Source organism: Balaenoptera borealis, assembly GCF_965194805.1.
Source record: "Balaenoptera borealis genome assembly, chromosome: 1".
Taxonomy (NCBI): Eukaryota; Metazoa; Chordata; class Mammalia; order Artiodactyla; family Balaenopteridae; genus Balaenoptera; species Balaenoptera borealis.
In genome coordinates, this window is record NC_138860.1 from 97,270,528 (window position 1) to 97,288,266 (window position 17,739).

The 17,739-nt window shown below is 38.1% G+C and overlaps 1 protein-coding gene across 1 annotated transcript in view; it reads right to left on the minus strand.

The window, feature by feature from the left end:
- Positions 1-17,739, minus strand: part of CD53 (CD53 molecule) — a 34,449-nt gene extending 16,710 nt beyond the window's left edge. Inside the window, exon 1 of the mRNA XM_082366148.1 lies at positions 15,470-17,739. The gene's annotated coding sequence lies outside the window, so the exon portion shown is untranslated. The remainder of the gene's footprint in view (positions 1-15,469) is intronic.

Genomic DNA, 17,739 nt, shown 5'->3' on the forward strand with positions numbered 1-17,739 from the left:
AACCGCAGTGAGGTATCACCTCACATCTGTCAGAATGGCTGTCATCAAAAAGTCTACAAATAACAAATGTTGGCGAGGATGTGGAGAAAAGGGAACCCTTGTACACTGTTGGTGGGAATGTAAATTGGTGCAACCACTAAGGAACTATGGATTTTCCTCAAAAAACTAAAAATAGAACTACCATATTATATAGCAGTTCTACTCATGGTTATATACCCAGAAAAACCAAAAACTCTAATCCAAAAAGATAATTGCACCTTAATGTTCATAGCAGCACTATTGAAAATAGCCAAGACATGGAAGCAACCCAAGTGCCTATCAACAGACGATTGAATAAAGGAGATATTGAATTGAATAAAGAAATATATATATTATATATATATATATATATTAGCCATAAAAAAGAATGAAATACTGCCATTTGCAACAATGTGGATGGACCTAGAGAATACTGTGCATAGTTAAATAAGTCAGAGAAAGTCAAATACTATATGATATTGCTTGCATGTGGAATCTAAAAAATAATACAAATGAATGTATATGCAGAACAGAAACAGATTCATAGATATAGAAAAAAACTTGTGATTACCAAATGGGAGAGGGAAGACAGAGGAACAAATTAAAGGTATGGGATAACAGATACAAATTACTATATATAAAATAGATAAGCAGCAAGGATATACTGTATAGCACAGGGAATTATATCCATCATCTTGTAATAACCTATAATGGAGTATAATCTGCAAAAATACTGAATCACTATGCTGTACACCTGAAATAACACAATATTATAAATCAACTCTACTTAAATAAAGAAAGAAAATCCATAGTACTTCTGTACATTAGCAACAAATAATCAGAAGTCAATTTTTAAAAAATACATTTACAGGGGCTTCCCTGGTGGCGCAGCGGTTGAGAGTCTGCCTGCCGATGCAGGGGACACGGGTTCGAGCCCTGGTCTGGGAAGATCCCACATGCCGCGGAGCGACTAGGCCCGTGAGCCACAATTACTGAGCCTGCGCGTCTGGAGCCTGTGCTCTGCAACAGGAGAGGCCGCGACAGTGAGAGGCCCGCGCACCGCGATGAAAAGTGGCCCCCGCTTGCCGCAACTAGAGAAAGCCCCCGCACAGAAACGAAGACCCAACACAGCCAAAAATAAAATATAAATAAATAAAAATTAAAAAAAAAATACATTTACAATAGCATCAAACTATGAAATATTTAGGAATTAATCTTACAAAAGATGTGAAACACCTACACACTGAAAACTAAAAAACAAAAACAAACATAAATAAACAAAAAAACATTGCTGAGAGAAATTGAAAAAGATATAAATAAATGGAGAGATATACCATGTACATGGGCTAAGAGACAGTGCTGTTAAAATGTCAATCCTTCCCAAATTTATCTATAGATTCATTGTAATTGCAATCAATGTCACAGCAGACTTCTTTGTAGACGTTCGAATATTGATTCTAAAATTCACTTGGGAATGCAAAGGTCTTAGAATAGCAAAAACAAATTTGATAAAGAACAAAGGTGGAGGACAAGCACTACCTGACTTTGCTACTTTCTATGAAGTTACAATAAAGAAGGCATAGTATTGGCATGAAGATAAACAAATAGATTAATGGAACAGAATAGAGAACTAGAGATACGTGAACAACTGATTTGCAACTAAGATACAAAGTTAATACAACAGAGAAAGGATATTTTTTCAACATGATACTGGAACAATTGGATATTGCAAATATGCAAAAAAAATTAATTTGGATACATATATCTCAAAAATTAAGTAAAAAAAAAAAATAGATCATAGACCTAAACATAAAACCTACAACTATAATACTCCAGAAGAAAATATAGGAGAAAATATTTGCAACCTCGTTAGGCAAAGAATTCTCCGATAAGGTGCCAAAAGCAAAATCCATAAAAGAACTGATAAATTGGACTTCCATAAAATTTTAAAAAACTTCTGCTCTTCAAAAGATACTGTTAAGAGAATGAAAAGACAAGCCACAGATGAGGAGAAAATATTTCCAAATCACATATGAGATAAAGGGCTTCTATCCAGATTTCAAAAAGAGGTTATGGGAACTTCTGACTTATAGGAAGTAGGTCAGAAGCACAGGTAACAACCTGGGCTTGGGACTGGTATCTTAAGTGGAAGGAAGTCTTGTGGGACTGAGCCCTTTACTAATGGAATCTGATTCTATCTCTGGGTAGACAGTGTCAGAATTGAGTTGAATTCTTGGACACTCTGCTGGTCTCCAAGGATTGCTTGTTAGTGTGGGGAAGCCGCCACACGCACATATATTGGAATTAGGTCCAGGAAGCTAATTTACAACCTAGAGCTCTAACAACAGGTGAATGGATAAATAAACAGTGGTATAACTATATAATGGTATACTACTCAGGAATAAAAAGGAATGAACTGTTGGTACACTCTAGAGCATAGATGAATCTCCAAATGATTAAAGTGAGTGAAAGAAGTGAGACAAAACAGGAGTACCTAATGTGTTATTACAGTTATATAACATTTTAGAAAATGAAAACTATAGCAATAGAAAGCAGATGGATGATTGCCTGGGGACTGGGGTAGAGGAGTATGGGGTGGGGTAAATAGAGGGGGAGCAGGGAAGGACAGGAAGAAGAGATCACAAAAGACTGTGAATAATCTTTTGTGAGTGATGAATATGTTTGTTACCTTGACTGTAGTGACGGTTATTTTTTAAATTTTTTTAGGTAGCTACTGTGTGCAGTCTGTATTCTTTTTCTATTGCTGTCACAACTTAGCATCTTTTTATTTTAATTAAAAAAAACTTTTTTTTATATAGCAGGTTCTTATTAGTCATCAATGTTATACACATCAGTGTATACATGTCAATCCCAATCGCCCAATTCATCACACCACCACACCCACCCCCCCACAACTTTCCCCCCTTGGTGTCCATACGTTTGTTCTCTACATCTGTGTCTCAATTTCTGCCCTGCAAACTGTTTCATCTGTACCATTTTTCTAGGTTCCACATACATGTGTTAATATACGATATTTGTTTTTCTCTTTCTGACTTACTTCACTCTGTATGACAGTCTCTAGATCCATCCACGTCTCAACAAATGACCCAATTTCGTTCCTTTTTATGGCTGAGTAATATTCCATTGTATATATGTACCACATCTTCTTTATCCATTCGTCTGTTGATGGGCATTTAGGTTGCTTCCATGACCTTGCTATTGTAAATAGTGCTGCAATGAACATTGGGGGGCATGTGTATTTTTGAATTGTGGTTTTCTCTGGGTATATGCCCAGTAGTGGGATTGCTGGATCATATGGTAATTCTATTTTTAGTTTTTTAAGGAACCTCCATACTGTTCTCCATAGTGGCTGTATCAATTTACATTCCCACCAACAGTGCAAGAGGGTTCCCTTTTCTCCACACCCTATCCAGCATTCATTGGTTGTAGATTTTCTGATGAAGCCGATTCTAACTGGTGTGAGGTGATACCTCATTGTAGTTTTGATTTGCATTTCTCTAATAATTACTGATGTTGAGCAGGTTTTCATGTGCTTCTTGGCCATCTGTATGTCTTCTTTGGAGAAATGTCTATTAAGGTCCTCTGCGCATTTTTGGATTGGGTTGTTTGTTTTTTTAATATTGAGCTACATGAGCTGTTTATATATATTTTGGAGATTAATCCTTTGTCCGTTGATTCATTTGCAAATATTTTCTCCCATTCTGACAGTTGTCTTTTCATCTTTTTATGGTTTCCTTTGTTGTGCAAAAGCTTTGAAGTTTCATTAGGTCCCATTTGTTTATTTCTGTTTTTATTTCCATTACTCTAGGAGGTGGATCAAAAAAGATCTTGCTGTGATTTATGTCAAAGAGTGTTCTTCCAATGTTTTCCTCTAAGAGTTTTATAGTATCCAGTCTTACATTTAGGTTTCTAATCCATTTTGAGTTTATTTTTGTGTATGGTGTTAGGGAGTGTTCTAATTTCATTCTTTTACATGTAGCTGTCCAGTTTTCCCAGCACCACTTGTTGAAAAGACTGTCTTTTCTCCATTGTATATCCTTGCCTCCTTTGTCATAGATTAGTTGACCATAGGTGTGTGGGTTTACCTCTAGGCTTTCTATCTTGTTCCATTGATCTATATTTCTGTTTTTGTGCCAGTACCATATTGTCTTGATTACTGTAGCTTTGTAGTATAGTCTGAAGTCAGGGAGTCTCATTCCTCCAGCTCCGTTGTTTTCCCTGAAGACTGCTTTGGCTATTCGGAGTCTTTTGTGTCTCCATACACATTTTAAGATTTTTTATTCTAGTTCCATAAAAAATGCCATTGGTAATTTGATAGGGATTGCACTGAATCTGTAGATTGCTTTGGGTAGTATAGTCATTTTCATAATATTGATTCTTCCAATCCAAGAACATGACATATCTCTCCATCTGTTGGTATCATCTTTAATTTCTTTCATCAGTGTCTTATAGTTTTCTGCATATAGGTCTTTTGTCTCCCTAGGAAGGTTTATTCCTAGGTATTTTATTCTTTTTATCACAACAGTAAATGGGAGTGTTTCCTTAATTTCTCTTTCAGATTTGTCATCATTAGTGCATAGGAATGCAAGAGATTTCTGTGCATTAATTTTGTATCCTGCAACTTTACCAAATTCATGGATTAGCTCTAGTAGTTTTCTGGTGGCATCTTTAGGATTCTCTACGTATAGTATCATGTCATCTGCAAACAGTGACAGTTTTACTTATTTTTTTCCAATTTGTATTGCTTTTATTTCTTTTTCTTCTCTGATTGCTGTGGCTAGGACTTCCAAAACTATGTTGAATAATAGCTGTGAGAGTGGATATCCTTGTCTTGTTCCTGATCTTAGAGGAAATGCTTTCAGTTTTTCACCATTGAGAATGATGTTTGCTGTGGGTTTGTCGTCCATGGCCTTTATTATGTTGAGGTCGGTTCCCTCTATGCCCGCTTTCTGGAAAGTTTTTATCATAAATGTGTGTTGAATTTTGTCAAAAGCTTTTTTGGCATCTACTGAGATGATCATATGGTTTTTATTCTTCAATTTGTTAATATGGTGTATCACATTGATTGATTTGCGTATATTGAAGAGCCTTGCATTGCTGGGATAAATCCCACTTGATCATGGTGTATGATCCTTTTAATGTGTTGTTGGATTCTGTTTGCTAGTATTTTGTTGAGGATTTTTGCATCTATATTCATCAGTGATATTGGTCTGTAATTTTCTTTTTTTGTAGTATCTTTGCCTGGTTTTGGTATCAGGGTGATGGTGGCCCCATAGAATGAGTTTGAGAGTGTTCCTTCCTCTGCAATTTTTTGGAAGAGTTTGAGAAGGATGGATGTTAGCTCTTCTCTAAATGTTTGATAGAATTCACCTGTGAAGCCATCTGGGCCTGGACTTTGGTTTGTTGGAAGATTTTTAATCACAGTTTAAATTTTATTACTTGTGATTGGTCTGTTCATATTTTCTATTTCTTCCTGGTTCAGTCTTGGAAGGTTATATCATTCTAAGAATTTGTCCATTTCTTCCAGGTTGTCCATTTTATTGGCATAGAGTTGCTGGTAGTAGTCTCTTAGGATGCTTTGTATTCCTGCGGTGTCTGTTGTAACTTCTCCTTTTTCATTTCTGATATTTTTGATTTGAGTCCTCTCCCTCTTTTTCTTGATGAGTCTTGCTAATGATTTATCAATTTTGTTTATCTTCTCAAAGAACCAGCTTTTAGTTTTATTGATCTTTGCTATTGTTTTCTTTGTTTCTACTTCATTTATTTCTGCTTTGATCTTTATGATTTCTTTCCTTCTGCTAACTTTGGGTTTTGTTTGTTCTTCTTTCTCTAGTTCCTTTAGGTGTAAGGTTAGATTGTTTATTTGAGATTTTTCTTTTTTCTTGAGGTAGGCTTGTATAGCTATAAATTTCCCTCTTAGAACTGCTTTTGCTGTATCCCATAGGTTTTGGATCATCGTGTTTTCATTGTCATTTGTCTCTAGGTATTTTTTGATTTCCTCTTGGATTTCTTCAGTGATCTCTTGGTTATTTAGTAACATAGTTTTTAGCCTCCATGTGTTTGTGTTTTTTATGTTTTTTCCCCTGTAACTGATTTCTAATCTCATAGTGTTGTGGTCAGAAAAGATGCTTGATATGATTTCAATTTTCTTAAATTTACTGAGGCTTGATTTGTTACCCAGGATGTGATCTATCCTGGAGAATGTTCCATGCGCACTTGAGAAGAAAGTGTAATCTGCTGTTTTTGGATGGAATGTCCAATAAATATCAATTAAATCTATCTGGTCTATTGTGTCATTTAAAGCTTCTGTTTCCTTATTTATTTTCATTTTGGATGATCTGTCCATTGGTGTAAGTGAGGTGTTAAAGTCCCCCACTGTTATTGTGTTACTGTCAATTTCCTCTTTTACAGTGGTTAACAGTTGCCTTATGCATTGAGGTGCTCCTATGTTGGGTGCATATATATTTATAATTGCTATATCTTCTTCTTGGATTGATTCCTTGATCATTATGTAGTGTCCTTCCTTGTCTCTTGTAACATTCTTTATTTTAAAGTCTATTTTATCTGATATGAGTATAGCTACTCCAGCTCTCTTTTGATTTCCATTTGCATGGAATATCTTTTTCCATCCCTTCCCTTTCAGTCTGTATGTGCCCCTAGGTCTGAAGTGGGTCTCTTGTAGACAGCATATATATGGGTCTTGTTTTTGTATCCATTCAGCAAGTCTGTGTGTTTTGGTTGGAGCATTTAATCCATTCACGTTTAAGGTAATTATCGATATGTATGTTCCTATGATCATTCTCTTAATTATTTTGGGTTTGTTTTTGTAGGTCCTTTTCTTCTCTTGTGTTTCCCACTTAGAGAAGTTCCTTTAGCATTTGTTGTAGAACTGGTTTGGTGGTGCTGAATTCTCTTAGCTGTTGCTTGTCTGTAAAGCTTTTGATTTCTCCATCGAATCTGAATGAGATCCTTGCTGGGTAGAGTAATCTTGGTTGTAGGTTCTTCCCTTTCATCACTTTAAGTATATTATGCCACTCCCTTCTGGCTTGTAGAGTTTCTGCTGAGAAATCAGCTGTTAACCTTATGGGAGTTCCCTTGTATGTTATTTGTCATTTTTCCCTTGCTGCATTCAATAATTTTTCTTTGTCTTTAATTTTTGCCAATTTGATTACTATGTGTCTCTGCATGTTTCTCCTTGGGTTTATCCTGTATGGGACTTGCTGCGCTTCCTGGACTTGGGTGGTTATTTCCTTTCCCATGTTAGGGAAGTTTTTGACTATAATCTCCGTAAATATTTTCTCTGGTCCTTTCTCTCTCTCTTCTCCTTCTGGGACCCCTATAATGTGAATGTTGTTGTGTTTAATGTTGTCTCAGAGGTCTCTTATGCTGTCTTCATTTCTTTTCATTCTTTTTTCTTTATTCTGTTTCTCAGCAGTGAATTCCACCATTCTGTTTTCCAGGTCATTTCTCCGTTCTTCTGCCTCAGTTATTCTGCTATTGATTCCTTCTAGTGTAGTTTTCATTTCAGTTATTGTATTATTCATCTCTGTTTGTTTGTTCTTTAATTCTTCTAGGTCTTTGTTAAACATTTCTGGCATCTTCTCAATCTTTGCCTCCATTCTTTTTCCGAGGTCCTGGATCATCTTCACTATCATTATTCTGAATTCTTTTTCTGGAAGGTTGCCTATCTCCACTTCATTTGGTTGTTTTTCTGGGGTTTTATCTTGTTCCTTCATCTTGTGTATAGCCCTCTGCATTTTCATCTTGTCTATCTTTCTGTGAATGTGGTTTTAGTTTCACAGGCTGCAGGATTGTAGTTCTTCTTGCTTCTGCTGTCTGCCCTCTGGTGGATGAGGCTATCTAAGAGGCTCATGCAAGTTTCCTGATGGGAGGTAATGGTGGTGGGTAGAGCTGACTGTTGCTCTTCAGTTTTTTTTTTTTAGAGGAAAATTTACAACTTTATTTTATTTTATTTTATTGTATTAAAGTATTGTTAATTTACAGTGTTTGTAGTTATGGTTTTATGCATGTATACATATGTTAAAAGGTCCTTCCTAATTTGCTCCTGTCCATCTCTCCAAATTCATTGCAACGTTCTCAGTCTTATACTTTAAAATCTAGCAAGTAACATTGAATACTTTTCTCCATGCTTCCTTCCTTACCTTTGCTCAGCAGTCCTTTGCTGGAATTTGCCCCTTTCTTTCCCTCTGACCCCTTAATTAGGTTAGCTACTAATCATCCTGGGACTCAGCTCCCTAGACTGTCAGCTTCTTGAGGGATTCAACTTTGAATCCTCGAGGCCTAACACAGTACCTAATTACACTAAAAAAGTAAGATGGTTGAATGAACAAATGACTGGAACTTTGCTCATTAACTCTAAATAATCTGGTGTAGTGGAATGAACATGACACTGCAGAGTGAGGAGCTTTGGGCTTGAGATTTATTGTGCCATTAAACTAATTTTTTAGACATGGAAAATAACCAACCCAGAAGAAAATTGGACCAGATGCCTCCTAGAGTCACCTCATGTCCAATATCTTCAGATCCTGTGACAGCTGCTTCAGGACCTTGTAATCTATTGTCCACAGAGCATCAACTAATGAGGTGCCCACAAATCTGCAGATATCCCCACTGATTCTTTCCTTCACAGACAGGAAAAAGAACCTCTTTCTCCTTCCTGATTTTCCACTTAGACTTGCACCAAACTGAAGGAGAAAAGCCGCCCATTTTGTGAAGATTATTATTACTTTTACCATATACAACAATGAACCCAGCTTGTACATAAATCAAGAGAGAACGTCACATAAATCAAGAGAGAATTCCCCTTTCCTTTCTTCACTGTAGCTGGTCAGTTATTGAGTTCCCACCCCTTCCAACCCCACCGGAAAAACTGACACCCCTCTGCAGTCAAAATCTGTGACTCATGTGGCCCTGTGAAGAAAGTCCCTGACGTCAGCTTCCAGGAAACCTCTGTGACTGAACTGCAGTTAATTGCAGCACCTCCCACACCCGATGTGGAGGCCAGGGAGGAAGTTCACCCTTTACTAATTTTCCTCCAAGCAAAGAGCTCAGGCTGTTAAGCTGTCTCATGGATTTCTAGTTCAGTCTCTTTCTTTTCTTTAACCCATACTTGCAGGTCATCTAATACAGTCTTGAAGGTAATCAAGCTTAGAAGTGGCTAAAGTTGGACAGAAGTTCCAAGAAACTATCAATTCTTGCTCTCCAGCCTTATATGATCCACTTTTAGATTTGGAGCCACAGCAAGACAGCTTTGGTGTTACACGGACTATTAGATTTATGAGATGTTAATAAATATTCCTCAAACAAAAAAACCCAAACAAAACCATAGGGAGTGAGGGGAATCCATGGTCAATAATTTTGGAAGTGAGATTAAATAAAAATAAAACATAAAATAATAAACAGTTTTTTAAATGAGTGACTTCTGTGAAAACTGATATATACTAACGTACATTGTGGGTGTCTAAGAGAAAAGTCTACTTATATAACTACAAACCTATTCATATATTACAGATTACTTATTAACAGCTCAGAGAACATAGTGTTCCATGGAAAACAGTTTGACAAACACTAGTAATGGACGCGGGCAGGTTTAGTTTTGAATTCTAGCAGTGGAAAATGTGATAAAACGTTAATATTTGAGAAATCTGAAATACCAAAATGGAGAGACAGTCTAGAAAATACTTGCCTGCACTCTTCAAGAATATCAGCTTCCTTAATCTCTCTAACTTTTCCAATTTCCTCATCTTTAAAATGGTGATTCATTAATACATAACTCATAGGTTGTTCTGAAAGTTAAATGAGATAATATTTCCTGGATGGTTCAGTATCAGGGTGCCTGGTTCAGTGAAAACTGAGGAAAAGATCAAGTTCAGAGCCTCCCTAACAGTCCATTCTTAAGGGTGACTCTGAAATTTCTGCTAGATTTTCAGGAATAAAATACATTAGGTGCCAGAAGGCCTTTTTAGTATCCTTTGCTTGTTTCATTTTTTGTAAATATCTTTTAAAAAAAGTTTCGTGTGTTCTTGTGAAAAAATTTAAACCATAAAGAGAGTACAAAGAAGAAAGCATAAAATCTTCTGAAACTCCACATCCCAGAGATAACCACCATTAACATTTTTGGTGAACATCTTTCCAGACATTTCTTGATATACAGATCTATTTGCTAATTTACATAGAAGAACATGTAATGTTCTTACATCCAGCAAGGTAATTATGGGCTTCCCATTTATTCCTACACAGAATCTGTGGAGGTCTTTAATTCATTGCTGAACAATATTGGGACCATTATTAACATAAGTTTTTTCTAAATAGGAAAGGAAATCTGTTCTCCATGAGGGCTCCCAAATTATGGCCGTCTTGACAAAATAAATTTAGATAAATGATATAGTTCACTGAACTCTGCAAAATGCCAAGCTCTTCATAAATAAATTTTATTTATAATCCTCATATCAACCTCGTAACTTAGGTGTCAATAGCCCCACTTTTAAAACAGGAAGTCCAAGACACAGACAGCCTATGTAACTGGCACAAGATCACCCAGCTAATAATCAGCAACGACAGGGCACAGGCCAAGGTCTTTCAGTCTCCCAAGCCTACATTCCTTCCATTGTCCCAGGCTCCGAGTTCTTACCTCCCACTTCCCGACTCAACTCCCCCCACTGCAATGTGATGAGCCTCCAGGAGGACTCCTTCCATCTTTCACAGTTTGAACCCCTGTGAGCAGTGGCTGAGGTAGGATGTGGGTTTTGCATGTATGTCTATTCATGGAGTAATAAGCAGTTACAGGGGGAAGGGTGATACTAAAATTAAACCAAATCAAACCATCAACTTTCATGCATTAGTTTCCTCTCACCTCTCCATAACTTTGTCAAAGGAATGTGTCTGTCATCTTATTCTTCCCTGAAATTGTGTTCCGGTGAAAATTTCCTTTCAAGGCTGTTCTCAAGGGAGAGGAACTGGTGATTTATAAAAGAGAGAAAGAAGGAAGAAGCAAAGAGAAGAGAAAAAATGAGGAAAAACAAATCCAGATGATCTTGGGGGTCTCATTTTCCTCCATTTGAGAGCTTAGGAAGATGATCACTCAACAGAAAAATCATAGATGTTCCTAGCAGCTGAGCTGAGACAGGGACTTATATAACAAGGCCTCTCTGTAAATCAGGAACAGTTCCACAAAACAGTTACCATTGTTCCAGAGTCAGTGGACTAGTGGTTCTCTTTCCTTAGCATAAAATGTGTAGAATTTTGCTGTGGAGGGTCCCTGTCCTAGAGACCTGTCCATGGTGTGTTCAGGCAAGCTCTGCCCACAGTGGACAAGGCTCTCTGTGGGATAACGAAAGCCGTTTCTGTGATATTCCTATCAAAAGTTGGAAGAGCCTGAATCTAGTCACAAGGAAACATCAGAAATACCAAAATGGAGAGACAGTCTAGAAAATACTTGCCTGTACTCTTCAAGAATATCAACGTCATGAAACACAAAGAAAGACACAGGAACCGTTCCAGATAGGAGACTAGAGAGACGATGGTGAAAAACAATGTATGATCAGAGATTTCCCTTTGCTGTAAAAAATATTAGTGGGCAATTGGTGGAATCTGAATAAAATCTATAGAGTGGTAATAGTATTGTGTCAGTGTTAAAATCTTGATTTTGATCATTGTAAAGTGGATATATAAGAGGATGTTTTCGTTTGTAGAAAATACACACTAAAACACTTAAGGGGAAAAGATATCATGTCAGCAAATGAGAAAGCTGGAGGATAAAGAAAATGTGATAAAACGTTAATATTTGAGAAATCTGAATGAAGGGGGTTCAGAAATTCTTGGTATTGTTTTTGTAACTTTTCTGTAAGTACAAATTTTTGTCAAAATTAAAGGTAAAAAAAAAAAAGTTGAACATAAGTAAATGATCTGAAGGATTCCTATCTTGAAATCATTACGATTTAAGTCCCTCATGGTATAAATACTGCGATTCTACAATAACTATTTTTAGAAGAATAAACCATGGGATAATTCTTTAAGGCCTCTATTTGTTCCTAATATAGAGTAAATATTAAGCCATGAGTTCAAATTTACTTGAACAAATTTTAAAAGATGTGAGTTATCAAAATCATTTCTCACCTTTATTCTTCAATCTAGTTCTCCTGAAATATAAAATGTCAAACAAAAGTTTGACAAATTAAATAAATATTAAATACTTGATTTGTTAGCATATTGATTTCAGATCATCTGGATTTATAGTTAAGTTGTATTTTCATGTCTACCTATGTTAAAAAGCACTGGAAACTTCTTTATGTGAACAAATAACACAGTTTAATGATGCCTATTTAAAAAGAAGTCTATAAGAAAAAGGTGTATAGTGTAGTGTGGAGAAAAGAACATTTCACAGAGACTCAGGAAACATTCTAGATAACTAGTTACGTAATTTTATGACTTTGGACAAGTCACCTGACCTGAAAAATACACAAATTGGAACATTATAATAGCAAAACAGGGCTCCCACTATGAGTTGGACATTTTATTTAAGCTTAAATAATCTCTAAGTTCCCTTTAAGTATCAACATTCTAACACTTGGAATATAGTGCATTTATTTTAAATGGTTATGGAAATGTATCATTGTGGCTGAACAACTTTTGGCCATAGCTAGGATGTATTGTTGCTACTGCTTGGGGAGGAACTCTACTGTGAAATGGGAAATGAATAGAGGAATTGCCTCTATATCCCAACACAGAGATGGACAGCCTGAGGGCTCACCCACTGGCTTTGGAAAAACGTTATCTTCCTCTTTCTGAAGGCCTACTTCCAGATGGCCTTCCCAAACTGACCACCCAACCTCCAGTTGCAATCCTCTCCTCCTCTGTCCTAGAAGCCACCCTGGAGGCCCACTCTGCAGAGCTGTCTAATGTCTCTGCATTACTCTGCTTCAGTGCTCTGCACCTGCAGTGGCAGCTGGGTCCTGGAGGTTCCTGAAGGCAGGTGTCCAGTCTCTAGGCCCATGGTGATCTGCACAAATTGGACGCTCACTCGGTACAGGAAGTACTGTAGGCTGACTAATTCAGGAACATAAACCAAACCATCCTAACTAAATCAACACAGCATTTCCGGAAACAGAAGCTGAGAGAAAGAGAATGGCTGCAACCTCGCAAAAAGCTCCACCTTTCACTTAAATCTAGGGGGAAAACCTAGGTTGAAGAAGAAGAAATCTGACTCTCACCCTCATTTCAAGCCACATTCCATCAAGCCTGTCAAGTGGAGGTTTCAGGCATAGCTCCGTCCAGGGCTGGGCTTGGGACCCTCCTGGTTAGAGATCTTGCTTTCCACTTTCAGGTGTTGGGGTTCTAGAAATAAGTAGGAGAAATTTCCTACTTCCTGTGGTCCTGCAACCATGGTTTGTTATAGTCCAATCTCATTTGCTTACTCTCATTTCTAGCATGCCTGGGTGTTCACATTTCTTTGAGTTTGCATACACTGTGTCTTGTCTGAAATGCCATTACCCCCAGTCTCCATAGCAAACTCATCCTTCCTTCAAAATGAACCCAAGCAGTCACCTCTCCCAGGGAGTCTTTGGCACACTCCTGAACTCCTACATTTTGTGCACACGCTTGCTCCATTATAGAAAAGATCACATTGTGTCATATTTGTGTATTGCTGTGTCTGTCCTTCATGTTACTCTACAAATGCTTTGAAATTGTTAACCACATCAGTTATCCTTGGGTCTCCAGTGCTTAGCATATGCCTAGCTGCTGGCATGTTACAAAGTAGGAGTGAGGAAGGTTAAACAGACCTCAGGTCCTAGTCTGAAGCCCTCTGCATGGTCAGAAGTCAACCTGAAGACATAAGAAACTACAGACCAACAGAGTTTGAGGTTTCCAGTGTGTGTCTCTTGTCAATTACCAAATGCAAGGTCACTTAGATAGTAGTAGATGTAAAAGGTTGGGCTTTGAATCATTCCTTGCTGGTATAAAGATGTCCAATCCTTTCATTTAAAGGTTAAATACTCTAATTGGCCCACACAGGAAACATCACAGGAAATCATGTTTCAGTTCAGCCTCTGCTCTAATTCAACCACAATTTCAAAATAGTGCAGATTCTGGTAGAGATTGAGAAAGCAAAACTTCTTTGTTTAGCCAGCAGCTAAGATTCTGCTTTTGCTCGGTTCTCTTCCAAAGCCCTTGCATACATATCTGATATTTCTTATCTCCCAAGGGAGTTCCTTAAGGGCAAGATTGTTTGCTGGACAAATATCTTCCTTCTACTTTGCCCCCTTCCTCCCAGGCACAGTGCCTGGCCCTAGGAGGTACTTAACATCTGATTATTAAATTAATTCATTAAAAAGTCTAGTCTTTATTTTTTAAATTCAAAGCGCAATAACCCCTGAGGTACTTTGGGGATCTAGAGCCCTTTTCCCCATTCCCATGCCTCATTGTTAGGTGGGTGAGTATGGTTCTAGGGGACTTTCCTCTCCATTCCCAGTAAGATCCTTGCAAATATTGGAAGGAGAAAGTTTTCATCTAGAGTTCCCTGTGGTAACCTTACCCCCAGTGACTATAGTGGTTACAGAAAGCCAGGACCAAAGCTTAGCTATCACTTTCTGAGTCCATAAGACCTCAGTTATTAGTTATGGGGCCTGAATTAGAAATCATTGCAATATCAAGTTTGTTTTGCAAGTCATGCAAAGTTGGTGCATGTCATATTATATTTATCAATATTCTTGTTTTGAATACTAAGGATAATTTTATTTGGGGGAAACCTGAGGATCATAGTGGTCTTCCTGCCCTTTAAAAACAACCAATCTAAGCATCTCTTAGTGGTGTCTAGCTTTTACTTCTCAAAATACAGGTTCTGAGCATATCCTGTGTCCTTGACTCTGAGCTGGGTATTATGATTTATAGCAGTCCTTCTGTTTAGTGTCTCTAGGAATCACAGTGGGAGTCACTAACTTTACTTTTGAAAATTTCTCAAATGAAGAAGATCTGCATCTCCCAGCTGCCATTTAAAATAGCTATGACTGTTGGTTCTCTGCTCACTTTAAAATCACAAGACAAATCTTCTGAAGACCAGTGCGTGTAGGAAATCTCCCCAGCTTCATCTTGTACAGATGGCTCTGGTCAACAGAAATGACCAGACGGAGAAATTCAAGTTCTGAAGCAATTTAAGCACATAAATGCCCTGACCCAAAGAGATATCAGATAATGGGAATCTGGTTAATTGAAACTCCTTCCGACCTGATTGCCTTTTGAGGGTCACTAGAATCTTGTTCATAATTTTACTACCTGCAGTAAATATTTGCAAAAGTTTCAGGAAATTGTAAAGTTACTAGAGAGGTATATAGAGACTCCTAAGAAGATACCCTAGCCCACATAATATGGTTCAGGTCTCTGCTCTCAAACCAAATTAAAATATCACCAATCTTACCTTTTGCAGACTCTTTTCCTCAGTCCTTTAGGCAGAATTGGTGATTATCAACGAGGCGCCGAGACAAGACTGGTGACACGGATGTCGGGGCTATTTGTGTAAAAGGAGAAGTGAAGGGGGAATAAATGTGATCACACTGTGACGACAGGAAGCCCAGATGAGGAGACGGAGGAAGTGGGGCTGGGCCCGCCCTCTTTAGCCTCAGAGATACAATCCTTCCCCCGTGGGTTTTAGAAGCTTACTCTACAACCCACCCAAATGTCTAAACCAGTTTCTCTGCAACTCAGGAAAAACTCGAAGTCCAAGTTGGTTCAGGCAGGAATCTATGAGAACTGGTGGGTTCTGGGGAGATTTTGGCATTGATTTTTGTCTAAAAAAGGGCAGTGCTTCTCAATCAAGGTGACATCTCAGAATTACCTGTGGATCTGTTCAAGAATAAGTATGCCTGACCACACCATACTTCTTCAGTCCCATTCAGGTAGACAGACTGGAGTGGAACCCAAGAATCAATATTTTAAGAAGTTTTCTAGGACTGAGACTTAGGAATGTCTCTTAAGCCACTCCACCTTCTCTCCACCTTCCCTCCAACTACCTTCCAGAAGATCTGTAGTCTCCAGTTTGATTGGGTCACTATTTTCAGATTTCCATGTCTCAAAAGCTGGACTGTCCTTATGTAAGGGTATTGTCAGGGGCAAACTCCAAGGCACAATCCAGCGGGCACTAGTAGAAATGATTTGGTTAGTAGAGGGAGCTCCAGGTTTAGAGTCCCAAGATCTGGGTTTCAGTCCCAGCTTTATTTCTGTTAGCTGTGAGATACTGAGAAACTCTCAACCTCTCAGCTTCAGTTTACTAATAGTAACATCCAATAATAATTCTGCTATCTTCCTTTGCCCTTAGACATAAAGACTCTGGAATAACTTCTGGCCAGGTTTGGCTCATGGGGAAAGCTGAGTTAAACAAAGAAGAAAAGGTTCTTTACTGGAGACTGTGTTGTGTCAGTCCTTAATATTCTCTTAACATTCCCTAAATATGTAGCATTTCCCAAACTTGTTTGATCATAGAACAATGTGTGTGTGTGTGTGTGTGTGTGTGTGTGTGTGAGGTATTTCTCAGGGAACAATTTTTCAGTGTAACTATACTTCAGGAAATGCTGTTATAAACTCTCCTCTCTTCAGCTGGCATCACTCTGAGAAATCACTGCCCCTCATCCGAGGCTGCTGTCACACTGACAGGCCCCTGAAGTGGAGTAATTGAAGAAAGACTTCTTGATGAGTTTGATTACTATCTCTCTGTGTCAAAGATGCACATCTCTATGTGCAACCTGGTCTCTCACTTGAGTGCCACACAGGCACCTCAAGTACAGTATCCAAAATTCAGCTTAGTAAACTCAGCTTCCTCCCACTCAGCCTGATTTCCACCCCCTCACCCCCATTACCATCTCAGGGAAAGCTTGACTAAACTCTCAGTTCCCCAAGTCAGATTCAAAGCATCCTTTTAGGCTACACTCTCTCCCACACTACCACATATTATTGCTATAAAATGATTAAAGAAGACAATTTTGGTGACAGGAGCAAATTTTATTTAACACTTCTTGAAGTAGACAGTCTCTATTCAGAGAACTGCAAAGTGGGGCAGAAAGCAGGAAGCTTTTATAGAATAGAAAATAAAGAGCAAAGAAGAGATAAAGAGAAAAATATCTGGTTGACTGGGGCCACATAGTCAAACTTGTTTGGGGTGAGAAGGAACAAGGAAATAAGTATAGCACCTAGAGTTGATGTGTTGATCAGTCAAGCAAAGCATTTACAAGGACACAAAAGTTATAAAAAATTTCAGTTTGCTGACATGGCACCTGGGGCAGGAGCAGCTCCATCCTGGGCCTAAAGAGTTATGTCAATGCTATCAACCACCAAGTCTTTTAAATTATACCTTTGCCTAAATGTTTTTCAAATCAGGTTACTTCTTATCACTCCGGGGCCATTACACTAATCCTTCTCTCTCACCTGGGTCACTGGATACCAGCCTCCTTCAAGACCAGCTTGGATGTTTTCTGCCTCAGTCCCAAAGAGCACCTTCTAAAAATGCATATTTAATCATGTCACTCCCCAGTTTAAAACTCTTCAATGGCTTCCCATAGGTTTTAAGCAGGTCCTATTAACTCCTAACACTCAGCTGTCCAGTCCTTCCCCACTGCCACCCCCACTGTACTGCCATACTGGTTATTGAATTCCTTTGAATTGCTTGAACAAATCACTCTAGTTCTCTTTCTTTCT